Below are 20,029 nucleotides of genomic sequence, written 5' to 3'. Positions count from 1 at the left end.
ATTCTCTCACTCTCCCTCTTCCTCTTCTCCCTGTCCCGCATCCTAACTCCTTCTCTTTACTCCCCCCCCCCCTCCCTTTGCTCCAGCTCAAGTCCTCAATTATTTTCAGACTGCCAGGCAAGGCACTGCAGGGGCACAGGGGACCATTTGGACTTAGTACATTAAAGAATTCATGATTTGAAACCACCACAGCCCACCCTGACGACTCTATGATATGACTTTTCAGCGCCTGAAGCTCCTTCCTTCTTTCCCCTTTTTCCACCAGACTGGCTTTCATTCCCCCTGACGACTGACATTGATCTATCCTTGAGTCTTTTAGCTCCAGGACTCCCATACCTTAAACTTCTGACTCCTGACCATTAAAAGAAACAGAGCAGCCGATATTTATGAATCTGTCCGTAATGATTTCCGTGTCTGTTTCTCGTGTCGCCTTCTGTAAATTGGCCTGTTGGTATCAGGGACATGTAGCGACAGACATGAAAGCAGACAGCTGAAAAAGAGATGAAACGTCTCAGTGCAACACATGAAATCAATCCATATAGAAAGTGGGGGTGTTGTTCCAGAGAAAAAGGGACAAGGACACAATATTAAATAGTGTGTTGGACAGTTTTGTGTATTAGCAAAAGATAAAAAAAAAATATTGTCTATTAATTGTTAAGAACAAAGCACAACTAAATCTTAGTTAGGTTAATATAAAATGTGTCCTGCAAAGCAAAGAAAAAGTGTTTGGGGCGGGGAAATAGGTTGTGTGTTTTTTAGTTATTATCTATTATTTCTGTAACTGTTTGAATGTCCCCATGCCACATGATGGACTTCACACACAGCAACAAATCCTCAACCTATGTTTTCTAACAATGAGGAAAAACCTTGCAAAAAATAATGATTAAAAAAAAGAAAAAAGAAAAATGGGAGATAGGAATCATGAGAAGAAAAGCAGTTACCAACATTGATATGATGAATCCAGTGCAATTAAACATGTTGATGTGCTTCTGGGGTAATAGCTAAAAATAAGAAATCACAAGAAATGTGAGGCTCCTCCAGATTACTGATACATATTTATTGCGAAATGATGGATAATTAGCGCCTCCACAAGTAAAGACGCCTTAGAATGTGACAGATTTTATGTGACAGAAGTTCCATCACGGAGCAGTGAGTGCAACGTGTGCAGTGTACACTCCACAGCCTGCACCTGTTTGCTCCTCACAGGGAAGGATGACATCAACAGTCTCCCACCTCACAACAACAGGGCTGGTTTCAGCGGGAGAATGAAGACGCTGCAGACATCTAGTGTTACTACTCTACTCGCAGTGGCCTCATTCATAAATTCCCATCGGCCACATGTGCAAAAGGAGAAAACAGCAATAACCAAATGTAAAAAAAGATGTCAGGTCTGCAAACTACTTGTAATGTGATTGCTGTCCATGCTATAGTGAGCAAAACATAGAATTACAGATGCAGATGTGTTTGAATAATGATTTAAATTGTCGACTTAATGCGCACAGAGTAAATGAAAGTCTCCAAATGAGAAACAAACACACAACTGAATATGTAGTCTTTCTTTCTGAAATGCAACATCACCAAATTAACCCAAGCAGTGATTTGTTAATTGTTTGGACTTTTCAAAACGTTTGCATGATCGGAGCGCCAACGCTGTATAAATGCCAGAACAGTAAAAAGCATTTGCTTTTAGACAGTCAGTCATTCAGCCTCTACCTTTTCATTCAAGCCCTTCTGTGCATGCAATCTTGAATGTTTTTTTTTTTTTTTTTTTTTGTGAAGCATCCTGCTTTTCTACAATTACAGCACAAAACTCAGCATTTGCAATATTATGGGAACATACTGCCATCTCCTGGCCAGCACGGGCACTGCCATGTTCCTGGGTAGAAATTGGCTCGCTGTCTGAGACATCTGGTTGCAGACATTTAATGTTGCTCAGTCCCCAGAGACTCAGTCTCTCCTTCTTCTCCTGTCCAACCTGGTGTTTCTATTTACAAGTGATTTTCTTTAGAACAGCGAGAAAGAGACAAAGCAAGAGAGAAGCTGATAGAGAGAGAGCTGGAGAGAGACACCGTCTCTGCGGCACCCTCCTTCACACCATACTCAACGCCTGAACATGTGTTTCCAGAATGCAGGGACATTCTTCCACTCCTTGGCTACAACACCCGACGCCAAACAAGTCCCCCTCGCTGTGGGCGGCATGCTACTGCTCACTGTGAGTTCCCTAATGGCCATAATGGAGGACAAGGCCATTTATTATTACTGGGGGGGGGTGAGGTATGTATACGACTACAATTAAGGAGAAAAACATCCTGGTGCTTGTAAAGGGCAGTAATGTGACTCTGGGAGTGATGGATGCTGGGGGAGTGAGTCTCGCAGGCCAGTGGGAGTATCTTATTATCTGAGGCAGGTGGGGGATCCGTCATTGAGGTAAATTAGAGAAGGAAAAGAGAAGGGGTGATGGGGAAAGGGAGAAACGGTGGAGAAAGAGAGGCATCTTGAAACTACAGAGAGGTAAGAGGAGAGGTGCCAGGAAAGGAAGTAAGAGATGTAAGATTAGAGAAGCCGAGGCTCCACTGGTCAGTTGTATAATGACAGTATGGGTCCGGCAGGTGGAACTACACACACGTTGTCTGTAATCAAAATAATAACAAAAGACCAATTTTGACAATGTCAAAAAGTAGCATGGGATCATCGGAGCTGTTGACTTCATTGTTAATCAGCCAGCACTGCCAATGAAAATTGATAATCATGCTCCATAAGAGGTGAGCAATACAAACAATACTAAACAATACAGTGGCAAGCTAGCTAGTTCTCTGGCTTTCTTCCTCACTCTCTGTTTGGTCTTTCCCAGTTTAAAAAATATTTATAGCAGTCATTCTTAGATATTTTAATGCAGAGATGTTATATATTATGCATATTTATACATATATTATGCATATGTATCTGGTATTAAAGTTAAAATTTCAAATCAAATTAAATTATGAGTTCCACAACAACGTGCCCTAAATGCAATGATTTCCATTTTGCATGCACTACACTCCACTGGGAAATACATCATTGGTGAAATTACTGTAGATCATCTCAAATAGCCAACAAGGACTTCCTGTTGTTGCCATGGAAGTTGCCGTGTTTATGTGTGCATGTGACGGTGGGTGAAAGTGTTTTTTTATGCATTTGCATAAAGTCTGTCAAAGTACATTTGTGTCAGTGGGCAGCTATCCCACAGAATTATTAAATTACCAGTCATTATGTTTCTGTGTGTGTGTGTGTGTGTGTGTGTGTGTGCACAGGTGTGTGTGCGCGTGCATTTTTGTTGATGTAATCATGTTTGTACACGTGTATATTTTTCTCTGCAGCCATCCAGTGAAATTATTGTGTCATTGCACGATCCACAGTCATTAATGTGTGCCTGGAAACACATTCGTGTATGCATGTACAGAACATGCCTGTATACCCTTTTTAATAAGTAGCTATCTATTTGAATTACTGTATCTAGCTGCATCCACAATCACTATTTTACCCTCGGGACTCAGTCAGACAGACAATATGGGTGGTCAGTAGCAAGCAAATCTCAATTACACTGACAGGTGACAGTGAACTGAATAAATTATCATTAAGCCTGCAGAGTACAGCAAAATATATTACTGACTGAATGTGTGTCTATGTATATGCTCGTGTGGTTGCCTGTACACATGTGTCCCCTTTTGGGAGGAATAAGCATATGCATGAATTCATTCTGTGGGGCAGCAAATGCCAATGAACTGTCTAATAGCACCATTAGGTTCTGACAAATGAAAACACTAACTTACTCCAAAATGGAGATTCATAGGTTTCAGTGCAGTCGGTTTCTTAACCATCATTCCTGGGTCAATCTTATGATTATGTATGGCTGTGACATTTTGAACTGCCATTGATTCAAATGGAACATTCATGTCCATGGATCACAGTTATTCAGATTGTACAAGAGGTGAAATTGTGGAATGTAATGTGGGTGGATTTCATCATCACTGAATGGTAATATCTCGCTCTAATGCAGTCTGATAAAAGTCTGATAAAATTAGGCAATCAGGGAAGGTTAGCTCTACACTGACTTGGGCTGTCAAATAGCAATATTTTATTAAGCTAAGCTGGGCTGAAGGAGACACAGGCGAAACATTATAAGGACAGGCACATTGTTTCACAAACACAGTGGGAGCTGATGCCCTTTCTAACCAAACAAACGAGAGTGACTACTTCATACTGTACTCCAGAAGCGGCGCCTGTGATTACTGTTAAGTTTACTAAATATCATTGTTAGAGGGATTAAAGGCCCCAAGCAACTGGTTGAAAGTTGAACCAACATGCATATTTGTTACACTTTTATCAAGGAATATGCTGTGGTACAGTGTCACATGATGATGATGATGATGATTGCCGCTGTAAAATGTGCATGAAGGCATTTATTTCATTGCAAACAGTCATATTTTTTATAAGATACTTATTCGCAACGCATTGAAAGTTGTACACAGACCAAACCATACTGCTCCATCCACCTTAGAAAAGCAATTGGTATTTTACACATGCATGGAAGCTAGGGGACTAAGGAATATCCCATTTAAACCATGCTGATATGCTGTGTAGACACCATGCAACGTTTTTCCATCTCATCCTTATCTGGATAATCCAAAATTCCAAAAACGGGAATAAAATGTCACGGTCCCCTATCTCATGTACATACCCGTGACATTTCCTGAGCGTGAGGTATAAACTTTGTTTATCCCTGTGTCTGTGTGTGTGTTGTGCACATGTTTGTGTGTACGCATTTGTGTCTTTTTGCGCGTGTAATCTTATGTGCTTATTGCGCGTATGCCCTCTGTCGGGCCGACGTTTTTGTGAACGTGTCGTGTGCAGGTGCACGTGGTAAATTTACTTTTTGGTAGATGTCCTTGATTTGCAGTGTCAGTGGTGTGCAGTGAGAGACAGACCAGTTTAATGCACAAATAGATAATCCCCAGCCTCATGGTGGATGCAATATGATAAGAAATTTATTGTCATGCGAATGTGCTTTCATCGATATCGTCATCTGCCAAAAGCAGGGAGGGAGAGCGCGAGAGGAAAATTGGGAGAAAAATAGAACAGCGCAGAGAAACAGGGAGAAAGACAGATACTAAGACAATTAGTCATAAAATGAGACAGAATGAGCACGGCGAGAATAAAAACCCCATTCAGTTACACAGAAAGAAGGGACGACAAAGACAGTCAGACAGCAGGAGCAAGAGATAGAAAGTGGCAGATGGGGGACATTAAGTCAAAGTTAAGTAACCATCGTCTGCTTCTTTATCTCACCCAGATATGCTAATCCAGTGAGCCTCTGCTGATATGAGTTTAACAGCCTGGCTGGTGTGCGTGTGTGTGTGTGTGTGTGTGTGTGCATGTGTGTGTGTGCAAGCTTGAGAGTGAGAAAAGACCCAGTTGTCCTTTTTCATCATGCTTCCAGTTACACCAGCTCTGCTTAGCCAGTACCGGATGACACAGTTATAATCTCATTGCAATGGAAAAGTGAGTATAAGTTACCTCTAAGGCACTCAACAAAATGTGACTGTCTCTCTGTGCGTGTGTGTGTGTGTGTGTGTGTGTGCGTGTTAAAGCAAAGGGTAAACATGGGTACAGTGTTTGTGGGACTGGAACATGTGTTTGTGTGTGCAGGGAGGGAGGTAGAAGTGTGTTTGGTTCGTGGAGGAAGGGATTAATATGTGCGTGCGCACATGCAAAAATGTGACAGAGGGATGAGAGTATCAGTGCTAACGGGTTTCTGGTAATCAGATGCAACGTGACAATTGGTAAATATACATATTTAGAGCTGGAGGGCAAGGTCATTTATGCTTGAGTATATTTCTGTGTCATCAAGGCAAAGGTGTTGTTTCAACAACACTAACACATTTGGATTAGCTTGTTCCACACGAAACATTTACCGTCTTGCTCTCGAGGCATGACGCAATGCTGCAGACATTGAAATTCAGCACTATTTTCAAGTATTTAGATGGATTAAAATGCAAATACTCGCCTCAAAAGGAATTCATTTTAATAAAAGTGCATGCTATGAAGCAGAGAGAGAGAGAGAGCAATATTGCTCAGTATCCTAAATGTTGTTTTCTCAGGATACATTTTTACTTGGCCAGATGTAATGTGAATACATTGTTTTTGGCTTATTTGTCCACACCAGAATAATAAAAGCATTGGTTGCTTGTTGCAATGACACATTTATGTATAGCACAACAGCAATTATTGTTTACTTCTGGAAACAAATCTCTTATTACTTTTGCCCATGTATCACCACCTTAAAGTGCTGAGGGCTCCTGAGAGAGCTGTGCTACAGGCCCTAGCTACAGTGTGTTCTCAACCACATACATTTAAAGTTTAAAATGTAGTAGTTAGTCTGAGAGTGGCTTTATTAGAAAGCCAATGGAAGGGTTATTCTCACTGAAGCATGAATCTGTCATCAAATCAGTCCTGTGATGTGACAAAAGTTGACTTTTTGATCCATTATTCATCCTCTGAGGACCATGATGATGCTTAGAAATTACATGACAATCTGCCCTTGAGGGGAATATTTCCCAAGAAATCTATCTGCCACAGGTCAGGACTTCCTCTCTCATCTGAGGGGAGCGATGTCCCAACATAATCTGCATCCCAATCTCCACTGGGATTCATGGTCCTCAGGGCGTCCCAGTTTCCACCTTTAGTGGTGGTTCCTTCCTCCTCTGGAGTTTGACACAGAGTGACACACAGGTAGTTAATATATATTATTTACTTAATTAGAGCAGTTGATCAAGAATTTGCATGTTTGTATGTATTTACACACCTAATTAAACTTCCTTTCTGTCTCTGTCTGAAATCTTTTTAGATGACTGGGTGTGAGCAACATATAAATATCTAATATAAAGCCTGGCAGTGTCCAACACAGTGCTTGCTCTGGTCTGCCCAGGTCAGGATTGGGCCAGGTTGGATAAGGTGCAGACCCACTCAGTCAGAGCTCAGATTTAGGTTTTACCCACAACACATGCCCGTGCCAGTCTGAGGGAGACCTTATTACCATTTTAAATTTTTCACCATAGTCACAAATGTTATTGTGCAAACTGTGTGTTTGAGTGTGCCTTAAAGCTGTTATGCAGCTCTCCTATAGGTGCCCTGAATGTTATAAAAACCATGTTATATGTCAAATGTTAAGCATAATCCTTGGTAAAATTGCCTGACAGGGTTCCATACGTATCGGAACTTCAAGATCTGACAACCCATAGACGCTGTAATTTCGTATCACATGGCTATGACTTCCTTCCATTCGTGTGGCCAATCAATTGGACATGCATCTTGCTATCTCCTAGACTTGACCCAGTAACACATTTAGATTATAATCTAACAAGTAGTTTTCGTGTGAGGACATGTCAGCGGCGTGTACACGTGTGCATAGTGTGACCAATCAGCTGCTAAAACATTTGTATGTCTAATTCAAATAAAGCTCGTTTAATTTTCGGTGACATGTTCATGGGACTTAGGCATGCCTCGGTTACGTGCGTCCAATCGTCGCTCTCCTCCGAAGACTGGAGGAATATATAACAAAGTCTGAACCCATGCACACACCCACATGCGGTGAAATCCATGACACGTCTGCAAGCACAGACAGGCACCCAGAGCCATGTATGTTCACTGACACACACACACACACACACTCTCACAGACCAGAGGTTTCAGAACCCTTTGCTGGTAAAATGACTATTTCAGGCCCCGATGGCTAAAGTGAATAAGGTTCCATTAACTCTACAGCATCTCTCTCTTTTTCTCTACAATTCTCTCCATTTTTCTCCTTCTCTGTTTATTTCCTTTCTCTGCTCTTTCTTTCTTCCTCTCTCTCTCTCTCTCTCCCTCTTCTCTTCCTTGCCACCGCCTTCTATCCATCTACCTCTGCTTCCCAGCCCTCTCTCTAATATCTCCCCTGCAGCCATTTTCGGGACTCTACAGGGAGGGAAGCAATCTTAGATTTATTTTACCTCCAATTTCCAATTTGAGAGACCCCTGCAGCTGGAGGCGAATCTTCAGAGGGCCTGATGTGAGTCGTCCTGTTAAATTAAAGTCTGTAAAAAATGGCAAAATATTTCAATGGCTCCCCATGTTCAGAGAGTAACAAGACCAGAACACCATCCATGGTCTGTATACAGAGCAGAATGCATCACTTACCAGCACAGATTCCAGGGCCTTGATTCAGGGCCCATTACTGTTGAGTTCCCATATGACACGAGAAGTAACATGACTCAAATAGGCTAAACCCAGGGTGAGACCGAAATGGGCCCAGAGCTAAAAAGTCATGAAAAACCCTGACTTGAATGGAAGCTGAACGGCTCTCATGTGGCAAGTAAATCCCTTAAATAGAGATGTTAGGCTAGACTATAAGACTTAGAGTCTGCTCTTTGTATATGCAACTTTACATGCTTGTTAAAAGCCTTTTGTGCCGCATTATTCGTAGCACAATGTGTCTGGGACATATACTGTATATCTTCAGTCTCTGCCAAAAACAGACATTCAACAGTTACACTGGGTATCATTCACATTGCAGTGAAAGCCTTCTTGATCTCTGTGTTACCGCTAATGTGACCCCCTGCAAAATAAAACCCCATCTATTCCCAAAATGCCCTTTGATAGTCCATTACCACTGAAAAGAATACAGTCTGCCTTGTAGTCTCCATATGTCCATTCTCAAATCCTCACACAAAAGAGCCACGCACACAATATTTCTTTTTTGCTCTTGATCTCGCAGGAACACAAACTGTCTCTCTCTCTCTGTCCCTTCCACTCGCTGCCATACACACACACTGTACTCATTGCATTCACGCTCACACAGCACACGGTCCTCTATTCCCAGTATAAAGCCCGGAGACAGGTGTTGGATTAGCTTTCTGGAAGAAAAGAGCTCAGCTCCTTTGATAGGAGTTGAGCTGGCCTGGAGAGCAGGGAGGCAGGTGCACCACGAGAAGAGAGGAGGGGAGAGAGGAGAGTGTGTGTGTGTGTGTGTGTGTGTGTGCGCGTGTGTGTCAGAGGATGCAGCCCAGTCATCCCATCTATTGAGAAGAAAAGAGGGGGCTTTTGGCAGAGCTGGCTTCTGTAATTGGAGAGCTTGGCGCGGCCAGAAGTGAAGCGTGGTTGGCTGTTGCCACGTGGTGACAGTTGCTTGCCAGCCGGCCTGTCAATGCACATGCACACGCACACACATTCGCCACACACAGACCCACACAAATACACACTCAGACAGACGTTTAAACTTTTGACTGCTTTCCTTTGATTAACGTTTGTCAGTCAATGGAAGGCATTCCCGATGCACTAATTGCTACGTCTATCATAATCTAAAATGTGATCCTCAACCTCACGTCTGAAATTAAAAAAATCATCATGAATCTTAAAACGGAGGGATTTTTCAGTCAGGATAATTCACAAGATAGTAAATACTTACATTTCAGACTTACTATACAAACACACGCAAGCTGCCAGCCTGTAACCAAGGTAACCGAGAGAGCAAAGGAGGCCTCTTCCAGATGCTTTTGTTCTTAAGGACATCCCTTGGAGACTGTCTGCCATATTGCCATGAGACTGTCTCTCTCTCCCTCTCTTGCTCACACACACACGGAGACAGAGAGAGAGAGACGTGCACCTCTAATCCTCCAATTTGAGGCTTTTTCATTTAAATGACCAATTACAGAGGCCCAGGGAGAAAGAGAGGGGAAGAGAACCAAAGCAGAGGGAGCAGAGGAGGAGAGTAAACTGAACGGCAGATGGAACTAGAGAATACAAAAAGAGCAGTAGATGGGAGAGGTACTGAAGTGTGTGTCTTGTTCAAATCCAGCTGGACCCAACCTCGTCCTACCGGCTGTGAGGCAGGTGCAAGGCGGCGTGTACTGTGGCAGGTTCAGCTCAGGTTCAGGGCAAGCTTAACTCAGGGTACTAGCACTCTTCTACAAAAACTTTATACAGTGTGTGTGACACTTGTAAGCTGTGGAAGGGCTCCATTTTTCGACAATACCACCAAAATAGTGGCACTTTCTGGCATTCAGCTGTCACGATGAGAGCATAACAAGCTTGGATGTCAGTACAGGCCACACATGCCGTAAATCATGAAGTAAAAACTGGATGTCTTCAGAAAAAAAGCAAAATCTAAGTAAATAAGAATGAAATATCTTAAATCAAGGCAATATATGCAAGATCTCACAAGATACGTCTTCTTACCAGGCAGGTTTTACGTGAGAGTATGTCACTTGTTTCAAGCTTTTATGTCCTTAATTATCTTAATCAGATATTATAACTTGTTACTGAGATTTTATTGCTGGTTCTCAGTTAGACTTGAACTGTGAGTCTTTGAGACTAGATATTTTTATTTTCAAAAATCTCGGTAAGTTAAATTTTCCTTTTCTGTTGGCAGATAATTTGACTTTTTTAAAACAGCATTTCCCATATTGTATTTTTTTTTCTTGTTTTTAAGAGCTGAGGTTTTGATCCCCAGATTTCTAACCCGACTGATACTCCTTCTAAACCCAACCATCTCTACAATGAACCCAGACAGTTTCTTCTTCAAGCCAACTACTCTTCAGAAGTACTGAATATCAGCCTAACCTATGAGAAACTGTCCCAGCCTATTTTCTATAGGCTGGGACAGTTTACTTTTGTGGCAATGCGGACCAAAATGGCTTGAGAAAGAAAGTGTGTGTGTGTGTGTGTGTGTGTGTGTGTGTGTGTGTGTGTGTGTGTGTGTGTGTGTGTGTGAGAGAGAGAGAGAGAGAGAGTCTGTGGGGTGTGATCTAGCATGATTAATTGCTGTTAAGTGTGTCTCTCATAAGTGATGTTGTGCCTCGAGAGCAAAGCAGAGATGATTACAGCTCAGACTCATCCATCAACCCCCATAGACCAGTGACTGATGACCACTCAGTGTAAATGTTTGAAATGGTACGTTTTAAATATGGTGGTAGCTGAGGATCACTGTAGGAACACCATGCTATAGCCTCAAAAACTGTGTGTGTATGTGTGTGTGTGTGTGTGTTTATATGTGTGACGGGCGAGAGTTCACGATGCTGAAACAAATATTTGCCATCATTCATGAATGATTAATATGTGTACCCTGGCATATATTTCAGATTGAAATGTTTCTTTTTTTCTATCATACTTCCTAGAGTTTCTTAACATGGCCAAACAATTCCATACATAATACACAGCCACACGCCCTCTTACATTTACCCCTGAAATGAACGCTATAGGAGGATTTATGATTTCTTTCTTCATATGTTTTCTTAAACTAATTACAAATCATGTCTTCCAACATGAATATAAAATTTGACTAATACAATTTTGTTACAAAAACAATGGAAGTTTAATTTGCATTGAAAGTGGCTATATGCTGTTATACTTTCATTATAGAGAAGAATATTGTAAAATTACATTTTGCCCATATAACTGTACCCCTACCATAGAATATTTTCATGACTGATCCCTTTAGAATCCCCAACTGTGGCTTTACCATCCTAACCTGATTGTCTGTATCCCCCCTGAAGCTCTTCACATTGTTAATACATGATTACAGGAAACATAAGCGATGTGTTCTCATAACTCGATTTGTTCAAGACCAGTATAAAACAGATAGCCTTTGGCCACAGTTTTAATATATGGATATCAGTGATGGGGGAGCATGTGGTAGGATAACTTTAACATTTGCATAAAGGTTATCTTTATGTGTTTTTTTTTTCCCCTCATGTAACTTTCACCTGAAAGAGTTAAATAATTGTGCCACATCAGCACTCTTTGGTGGGACATCTCCAGTATTCTCATACAGGGCACATGACAAAGATTCAGATTCATTTAAAACAATTAATCTCAGCAAAGGCAACCTATGCCAGTTTCCCACATTACACACTAGAGGTTTTATTCAGACGTTTCCTCACGTCTCTTTGAGACTGTATAAATGTTACCACAGTTTAATGTCTGCACAGCTATAACTTTGACAGCTTTGTGCCACAGAGAAAGATCGCTTCCATCAGAGCGGCACTGTTCTGCCCCCTCCAGTCAATGGTTTATGAAATACAGCATGGCCCAAGTGGAAAGTCCGAGCTTCCAGCTCTGGTACGGCAGAGTGACAGAGGAATCAATAGGATGAAGAATGGACAATAACAGCAAGGCTAAGGTTCCTGAGATGGCTAGATCAGGTGTCCCTCCCTCTCATCTATCATAAAATGTAAGGGAGATGGGGACGGCTAATACAAGACAAGTAAAAACGTGTGTGTGAGAATAGGAGGGCAAAATTTGACACATTGTTGGTCTCGTTTGGGATACTCCACAATAATTACTGTTTTGAGCTGAAGAAATCTGATGCCATGCCATGCAATTATAACCATTTCATAACCAGAAACTGCAGCTATTGCACAAGTCTTAACCTACAGCATCGGACTAAAACTGTTAGTTATTGTCTGAGCGGATTTTTTTGTCAAACACTTCTTGCACAGAAATGTTTGATGAATAGACTTGAGTTACACCAACATAGTTTTTAAATTATTCTATGTATTAATACCACAATATGACAAACATGGCAAACAGTGTACACAGAATAAGCCAAAAGGCCTAAATTTAGCATCTGTCGCACATATGGGATAAAAGACAGATATAATGTAATCACAATCCACACAGCATGTGTTTAGTGTTGATGCAAAACCCGTAATGGCCAGTAGATGTCAGCATTGCTAGGTAGGAAGTTATTATTGACTCCAGTGCTGGTGTTTACAGCTGTACATTAATAACAAAGCATGGGCTGTGTGGAGCTGCTTGAATGATTTGTCAGTTAATCTCATTTATAGCAACATCGCTACCGTCATAATGGTGTGCCTATCGGATCCATTATCAGAAAATATATAATCAGAACAAGATACTGTGCAGAGAGTAGGGGACAAAATGTAAAACAGAGAGAGCTCTTGAATATGTTGTAGTCTTCATGACACAAACAGCCAACCTCATGATAACCACTGATTGTTGCTCCCACTGTCTCCAGCTGATGGCTGTGTTGTGATGTATTTTGGCTGCAAGTTTTTTGCACCTGATGTACTGAATTGGACTTGACTATGTGGTTGCTAAAGCCAGTTGCTTTATTATTATGCAAAAATCTGAAAAGCACAACATGCACAGACCTACAGAAATGACTGAAATTGACAGAAATTGAAGTTTTAAGATTACGACATATTTGAGGACATGCAGGAAAACATAAATGACTCAGCACTCACCCCTGTGATTATGTATGCTGGGGTATGGGGATGCAGGGTGTCGGGGATATCGGCCAGGGCGTCAGAGTTTTCCTTTGCTGCTTTGAACATCTGTTGAACTGTCTCATACGTAGTTTGGTCTATAAGCAATCTAGTGTGCAAGGGGTGGGGTTGTGTTTGAAAGAGAAAAATTAATAACACCCACTTAAGGGAAACCTGACCATGCCTAATCCAAATGGTATCTCACAGCAAACAACGAGAGCAAACGCAGGACTACAGGCTTTGGCTTAAACCCATAGGTTATTGCAGAATAGTGATGAAAAATATATTTTCTGTCACGTATGCGTGTGGAAACCAAGGTTTCGCTTCTCGTCAGTAATGATTAAAATAGACTGATAAAGCTGTACATGAAAACAACCCTTTGGGACAGTGGGATGAGAAGAACCTGTACTCTGATGGCTCAGTTAAAGAACTGCAGAGAAAAGATCTGGATTTGGGCAATTTGTTGTAATTATTAGTGGCAGTTCAATAGCAGGTTAATGCTGCTCAGGCCACAGTAAAACTCATGTGGTGATGATTCTTACTGTATGTTTATCCGGATTTGTATACCCTCTGTAAGCAGCTCTTGTCATACCACTGTACAGAAGAGATGCCTGATCTCACAATGTAGCTGCAGCATTGCCGCTAATGTAGGTCACAATGTCCTGCCAGGCAGTCAGGTAGCATTGCCCTACATGCCAGTTACTGTTAGTCCCCTTGTTTGAGTCTAAGCCGACCAGGCAAATATGGCTCACATTACAGACATCTTAGCAGATGCATTTTTCCTAATATCACTAGCCGAGAAGTTTGCTGCTTGCTCACAGTATCATCTTCCACCTGAATTAGATTAAAGACAGAGAACACTCAGTAGCTTAGTTCAAAGTTGCAGTTGTGTCTGCTTGGCTGCTTTACTCTTTCTGCTGTGTAGATTTGTATCACTTTAAGCGTGAATAAGGTGAGCGTGCAGCGTTTTGCATCAATTGTGTTGCATGTGGGATTAGCATCTCTGAACAACCCGTGAGCCCAACACATTCCCATAACAGAGACACGCACACTGTGTAAGTGTGGCATACCATTAGTATAAATGTTCTATTGTTTCTTTGCCCTATGACTAATAATCTCTCCCGACCCCCCACCACCCCCCACCCCATCTCTCTCTTTGCCTCTAATGAGCTGTGGTCTGTTATCAGTCATTACAGGAAGCCTGATTATCCAACTGGCATTCTGCACACGCTCACAGAGAACTTCCTGAAGGTGACCTTTTCACGTCGCCATAGAAACCGCCCCTCTCCGCTCTGAGATGCTCAGCTTGTACACAGACGAGAGAGAGAGAGAGAGAGAGAGAGAGAGAGAGGGAGACAGTGGATAGAGAGAGAGAGATGACAGAACATTTTCCTTCAAACAAAAGTGTATTAGTATGCTGCAACGCGATAGCACACGGACAAGTCATCTCATGATGTGGCAGCACACATTATTTTGTAAATGAATAATAAATAAATGTGAACACACCTTTTATCAAATACTGTGCACTCTGTATTGCAGCATGGGCTGTGAAGTTATATTTTTTTAAACTCTTAAACATGGATTTGGCTCGGCAAAAATAAATAAATAAGAATGCATAAAGATTGCATTGCAAAGGCTTTATGTTGTGTTTGTGCACTGCTTTGTGTGATTGAACACAGTAACGCATGCAATGTGTCTGCAGTTGTGAGTTCCAGTAAGTGACTGCGGTGAGAGGTATTCTGGGATGTCTAAAAATACACTATGAAACCACTCAAGGAACAATAACACACAAGACCTTTAAACGATTTTAAAGGCCCTTGTGTCAAATAGACTCATTCTGATTTAACACCAGGACAACATGAGAGATACAGAATTTGAATATCATGTTATGTGCTACTAATGTAGTGTTCATTGTTGTTGATCTTTCATTTTGTATGACTCAGAATCATATAATCCAGTAATTGTTAACAAGGTGAGATGCACTGTCACGAACACTCACCAGTGGCATTAGTGTAACTCTATTATAGCACAATGGACTTACCATAAGCCATGTAAAGGCCAGTGTTACCATGTGTTACACAGAATACAAAATTCAACATCCCATATTAACCTTACATCTAAAAACAGTAACTCATCTCTTATCATTGAGGACTGTCTGAAGATTCTTATCTTCATCTTATAATTTGTAACTGACAAGTCTGTTCCATTGAATCTTAAAGGTGTAATAAACTAAAGCACCCGTCCTCATGCAGCCAACTGAAATGCTCATTTGAAGTGCAAAGCGAAACGGCCTCTCCTTTGAGACGTAACAGCTTCTCTTCACCTCAGATATATCCCAGAGATCATTGTCAGGGCGACCTTCTCATCTCCCCTCGCTGCCTCTTCAGTGTGGTGATTACTAACCTCTTCTGATTTGCCTGCAGACGCACACCAGCGCCTATGAGCCGGCTTCATATCTTTACTTCCTCGCCTCTGGCCCAGTCACCTGTCCAACCGGCTCCCCGTTCACAATCAGCCTCGACATACAGCGGCTAGTCGGTTTTTGCCAGTTTGTTGCCTCTGTGGTCCAGCCTTCGTTCTGTAGTGACTGACTGCCTGTGTTAGCTCTCTCAGTACTGCTTGCCTGAAGTGACTGCCATCCCACTGCTGACTGAAATTCTGCCTTTTTGACATGTAAAGACAGACTTTATCACTGTTAAATCCTGGGTACCAGATTGGCAATCCAGTGTAACACATACTTCCTCTCTCTGAACAGCCATTGGAAATTAATTTAATGTTGATTGATGTTGCCTTTAAGTGCAAGTAGAAGTCATCTTAGCTGTCACATAGTCAAAACCTCAGAGAGGGAACAGTAATGGGAGTGGTGATTAAATACCAGCAATATTTATGTGACTTTAATTAAATTCCAAAGCCAGAAACAGTCTCCTTTCCAGTGTGGCATTATTTTGGGCAGAATAGAGAAGTGAATTCAAACCTTACTTCAGGACCAGAACAACTCGCATTTAATCCTCAACTGTTTCTGCAGAGCGTTTCTTCAAATCAAATGATACTGATACGTTTCACTTCCTGGCAGTTTATCCAGTTACTATCCAACTATTTTTGTATTTTGTATTTCTCTATTTCTGCTGCTATTTTTTTCCAACTGCCATTACCTGCTGCTGTAATACCCCAATGTCCCTGGATAACTTAAGTCTCCGACATAATCAAGGCTAATTCTACCACCACAGCTCTGTGAACCTAATGATTGGCTACTTTCAGTGGTTGCAAGAGACACACATGAGACCACGCGGTGCCAAACTTGCAAGAAAATGCTTATTATTGTATGAGATTTCAGTAAAAGGCCTCGTGGATGATGCCCAGAAGACAGTTTGATCAATGACAACACTTAAGACCCAGTTTCTGTCCTGTTGATGTGCTGACTCTGAATGAATAAGTCATGAAATGAGTTTGACTGGACGGCCTGCTCCTCTTGCCTCTTTAGGTCATCGTACCTTCCCCAGGAGGAGCTCAGAGACGGTGACTAACACTTCCTTCAACAGTGTACGTCACTGACGGCGCTACAAAAATAGACTGCCCTGGAATATGACTGGAATTCTGGACAGTGTGTGTGTATGTGTGTCTGTGAATGTTTCTTGCGTTATTGCGCACCTGCTGTGGATTTGACGCGTGACTCAAATGCCATCCCTCCACCCTCACGTTGTTTGTACTCAGACTTTCCTCGCTGCAGGTCATTCGTGTGTCTGTGACTGGTGTGACATCACACTGAGCCAGGCTTTATGTGTTCGTATGGAGCAGGGTGAAGTACGCTGATGTTGCACAGGCACTTTTTAGTTTTGAAAATGGTGTGTCCTATGATAGAGACCGATATGGTCTGTGGTACTGTGCCTATCACCTGTTATTACCAGCTCCTGAGAAACAATCAGCATGTCTGCCCTCTGTTCCTATAGAAACACTGTCTGTCTGTCAATCTATCTATCTATCTGTCTATCCATCCATCCATCTATCCATTCATTGATGGCATGGATGTTGAATCTTGAATGAATGTCTTTCTCTTCAGTTAGCCTCTTGCCTGGTTATTTATATTCGCCACTGAATCATATTTTGTCATGGATGTGACGCCTGCGCAGTAGACAGCGTGACAATCTGAATCATCCACTGAGAGAGAGAGAGAGAGAGAGAGAGAGAGAGAGAGAGAGAGAGAGAGAGAGGTGACCGTAGAGTGATGGGACCCGGCTGAGGGAACAGCAGCGAGTGATCACTCTCCGAGCTGGTGATGACAGGTAAATGACGATTTTAATGATTTCCGAGAATATTTCTGCGATTCCAGACGTTCAGCTGACGCACTGTTGATCTTGTAAATAACGTATCGGGAAATTATATTTCATGCACGGGCGCCCACAGCGGTGTCATGCTCGCACGCGATGTCATCTTGCACATCTGGAAGCAGCGCTCATATGAGCAGCGACGTCGAAAGAAATGTCTGTTTTTACAACTTGTTGTCGCCTCATATCAAAGTCTCCGGTTTCTGTGACTTTCACACGCGTGTCGGGCGTTGGTGTCCTCAGCAAACGGAAGAAAACTTCAAGCTCGTACCTGCGGGTGCCTTTTTTTTAGGGATTACGTTTTCTCAGGTGGCGTCATTTAGTCCAGATGTTTTGAAGCAAAGTGCGCCTTTTCCAGGTGACTTAAAACGCTTGCAGGGCGTCTATTTGCGTCTCATGGGGGGGCTGGGAGGGCGAATGGATGAGGTCTGTCTCCAGACTGGCGTCACACATGACGTCTGTGTGTTTTCCTGCTGGGCTCAGGGCTGGATGGGGATAATGGCGTTCAGCACCACGGCCAGCTCCCGGCTCAGCGGCGGTTAACTCGGCCGTTTGGCCATTCAGACGCCTTCATCTGGACGATTGTACGTACATATTCTTCTTCCATCCTTCAAAATGTAGTCAGAGGGGGGTCAGGGTGGGTCGCGATGTGTTCAGACGGCTTGTCTTATGTGTGGTGGGGGAGGGAAATGTCAGATAACGAGAGGATGCACCTGATGGATAAAAACGACCTCACGAGAGCCATCCGCGAGCTCATCTCACGAGAGTGTTGCTTTAATTTCTGCCACAGTTATATTGCAGATTTCTTATTCAGGCAATCAAATAAGCAACAAGTCTGTTTGAGCCATTTACGTTGGTTGTATGTCTGTTGATTTCATGTTTTCCTGGAACAAATAAGGTCAAGGGCCCTGATTGAAGCTAAGAGCACCAAAGCAAATTGTGGGTTGTTTCAAAAACATGTTACTGTAAATTCCTAAAACTATACATACAATCAGAAAGGTTTCACTCTCAGGTTTATGGTTTGAATGCAATAGGCAGATAACTAGAAAAGGAATAATAAACAGCAATCAATCAGATTTCCATATTTTTGCATGTTTCATTATTATGCTGAATGACGAATATTTAAACTTCACAACATCTGGACAGAGCCAGATGAACATGAGGTACCGAGGAACAGAGTGCCTCATATTAATGCAGCATTTCACTCATCACACTCATATTCTGATGTCTGACCGAAACCCTGACATTTCAGATATACTGTGTGAATTCATGTTTGCCAGGTAATCCATATCCTGGACACTCGAGATGCCCTTTATGGATAAATTAAGGCCTTAAAAGTAACGACGTTCTTGCACAGTTTTAGCACACAAGAGCTGTGTGCTGACACTGACGGCGATATGGGCTCAAGGTTAAAGATGCTCTCTTGTGTTAAGGCCCCTCAAATTTCCTCCCATGTGACACGATCATCTCCCAGTATTACTGCACATCTGGCATCAGCAAATTGCAATAACACTGTCAATTCTAATGCTCATCTGCATACAACTGTGTCAACAGTACCCTGAGCTCAAACTTCTTCTATAGAACATTTAATAAATCAACAATATCATTCATTTCCCTACTTTAGAGGTGTGTAACCACCAACCACCAGCTAGCTCAAGCTGAGTCACCTATCCTGATGAAGCAGAGAGCCGATTGCTTCAGGGTTTAATCCGGTGAGTCACATCAGCTGCAAATGTTGCTTCTCTGTTTAGAGCAATTTCTTTGTCCATTTCTCATGCTTGTCTTAAGAGCCCATGATGCCCCTTTGGAACCGTAACATATTAACAATGAATGTGTTACTTGGATGTATGCCTTCACTTTTTACGTATCCTGGCATATACAGGAAACTTTGCCAACACTGGGATCAATGTTTTATTCCCACTCTGTTTCTGCTGTGATGCAACAGAAACAGCGGTTGAAATTTAATGCAAGCTGACAAAAACTTGAAACGTAGTTATGTGTGTTTGTACGCAGGCAGTGAACTGTGAAATGCCTCTGGATCTCAAATGGATACTGAGGGAATTGCAAGTGTGGGTAAAATAACATTTCCTAGGGTACATGTTTTATTGTCTTCATGTGATTTTTACAAGAGTTTCGTAGGAACAAAACAAAGAAAAAGGTACCAGGTATAATTTATGATCTGGATATACGGCTGCATCAAAACATCTAATCACATTCCTTGAATGAGCTTTATGTAAAATCACAGGAGTTTAGGCAAATAACTTTCTAGTGCATGTTATGGATCAACTGAAAAAGTTTTGTTTTTACAGAACCCGATAGCACATATAACATTGCATGCACTGCAAGATACATCTTTGTGATTTGGAAAACAATTGTTTCTGCTGTTGATGTATTTGTAATGTGCATGGC

This window comes from Chelmon rostratus, chromosome 8 (assembly GCF_017976325.1).
Source record: "Chelmon rostratus isolate fCheRos1 chromosome 8, fCheRos1.pri, whole genome shotgun sequence".
Classification (NCBI taxonomy): domain Eukaryota; kingdom Metazoa; phylum Chordata; class Actinopteri; order Chaetodontiformes; family Chaetodontidae; genus Chelmon; species Chelmon rostratus.
Note: the sequence above shows the minus strand (reverse complement) of the source record.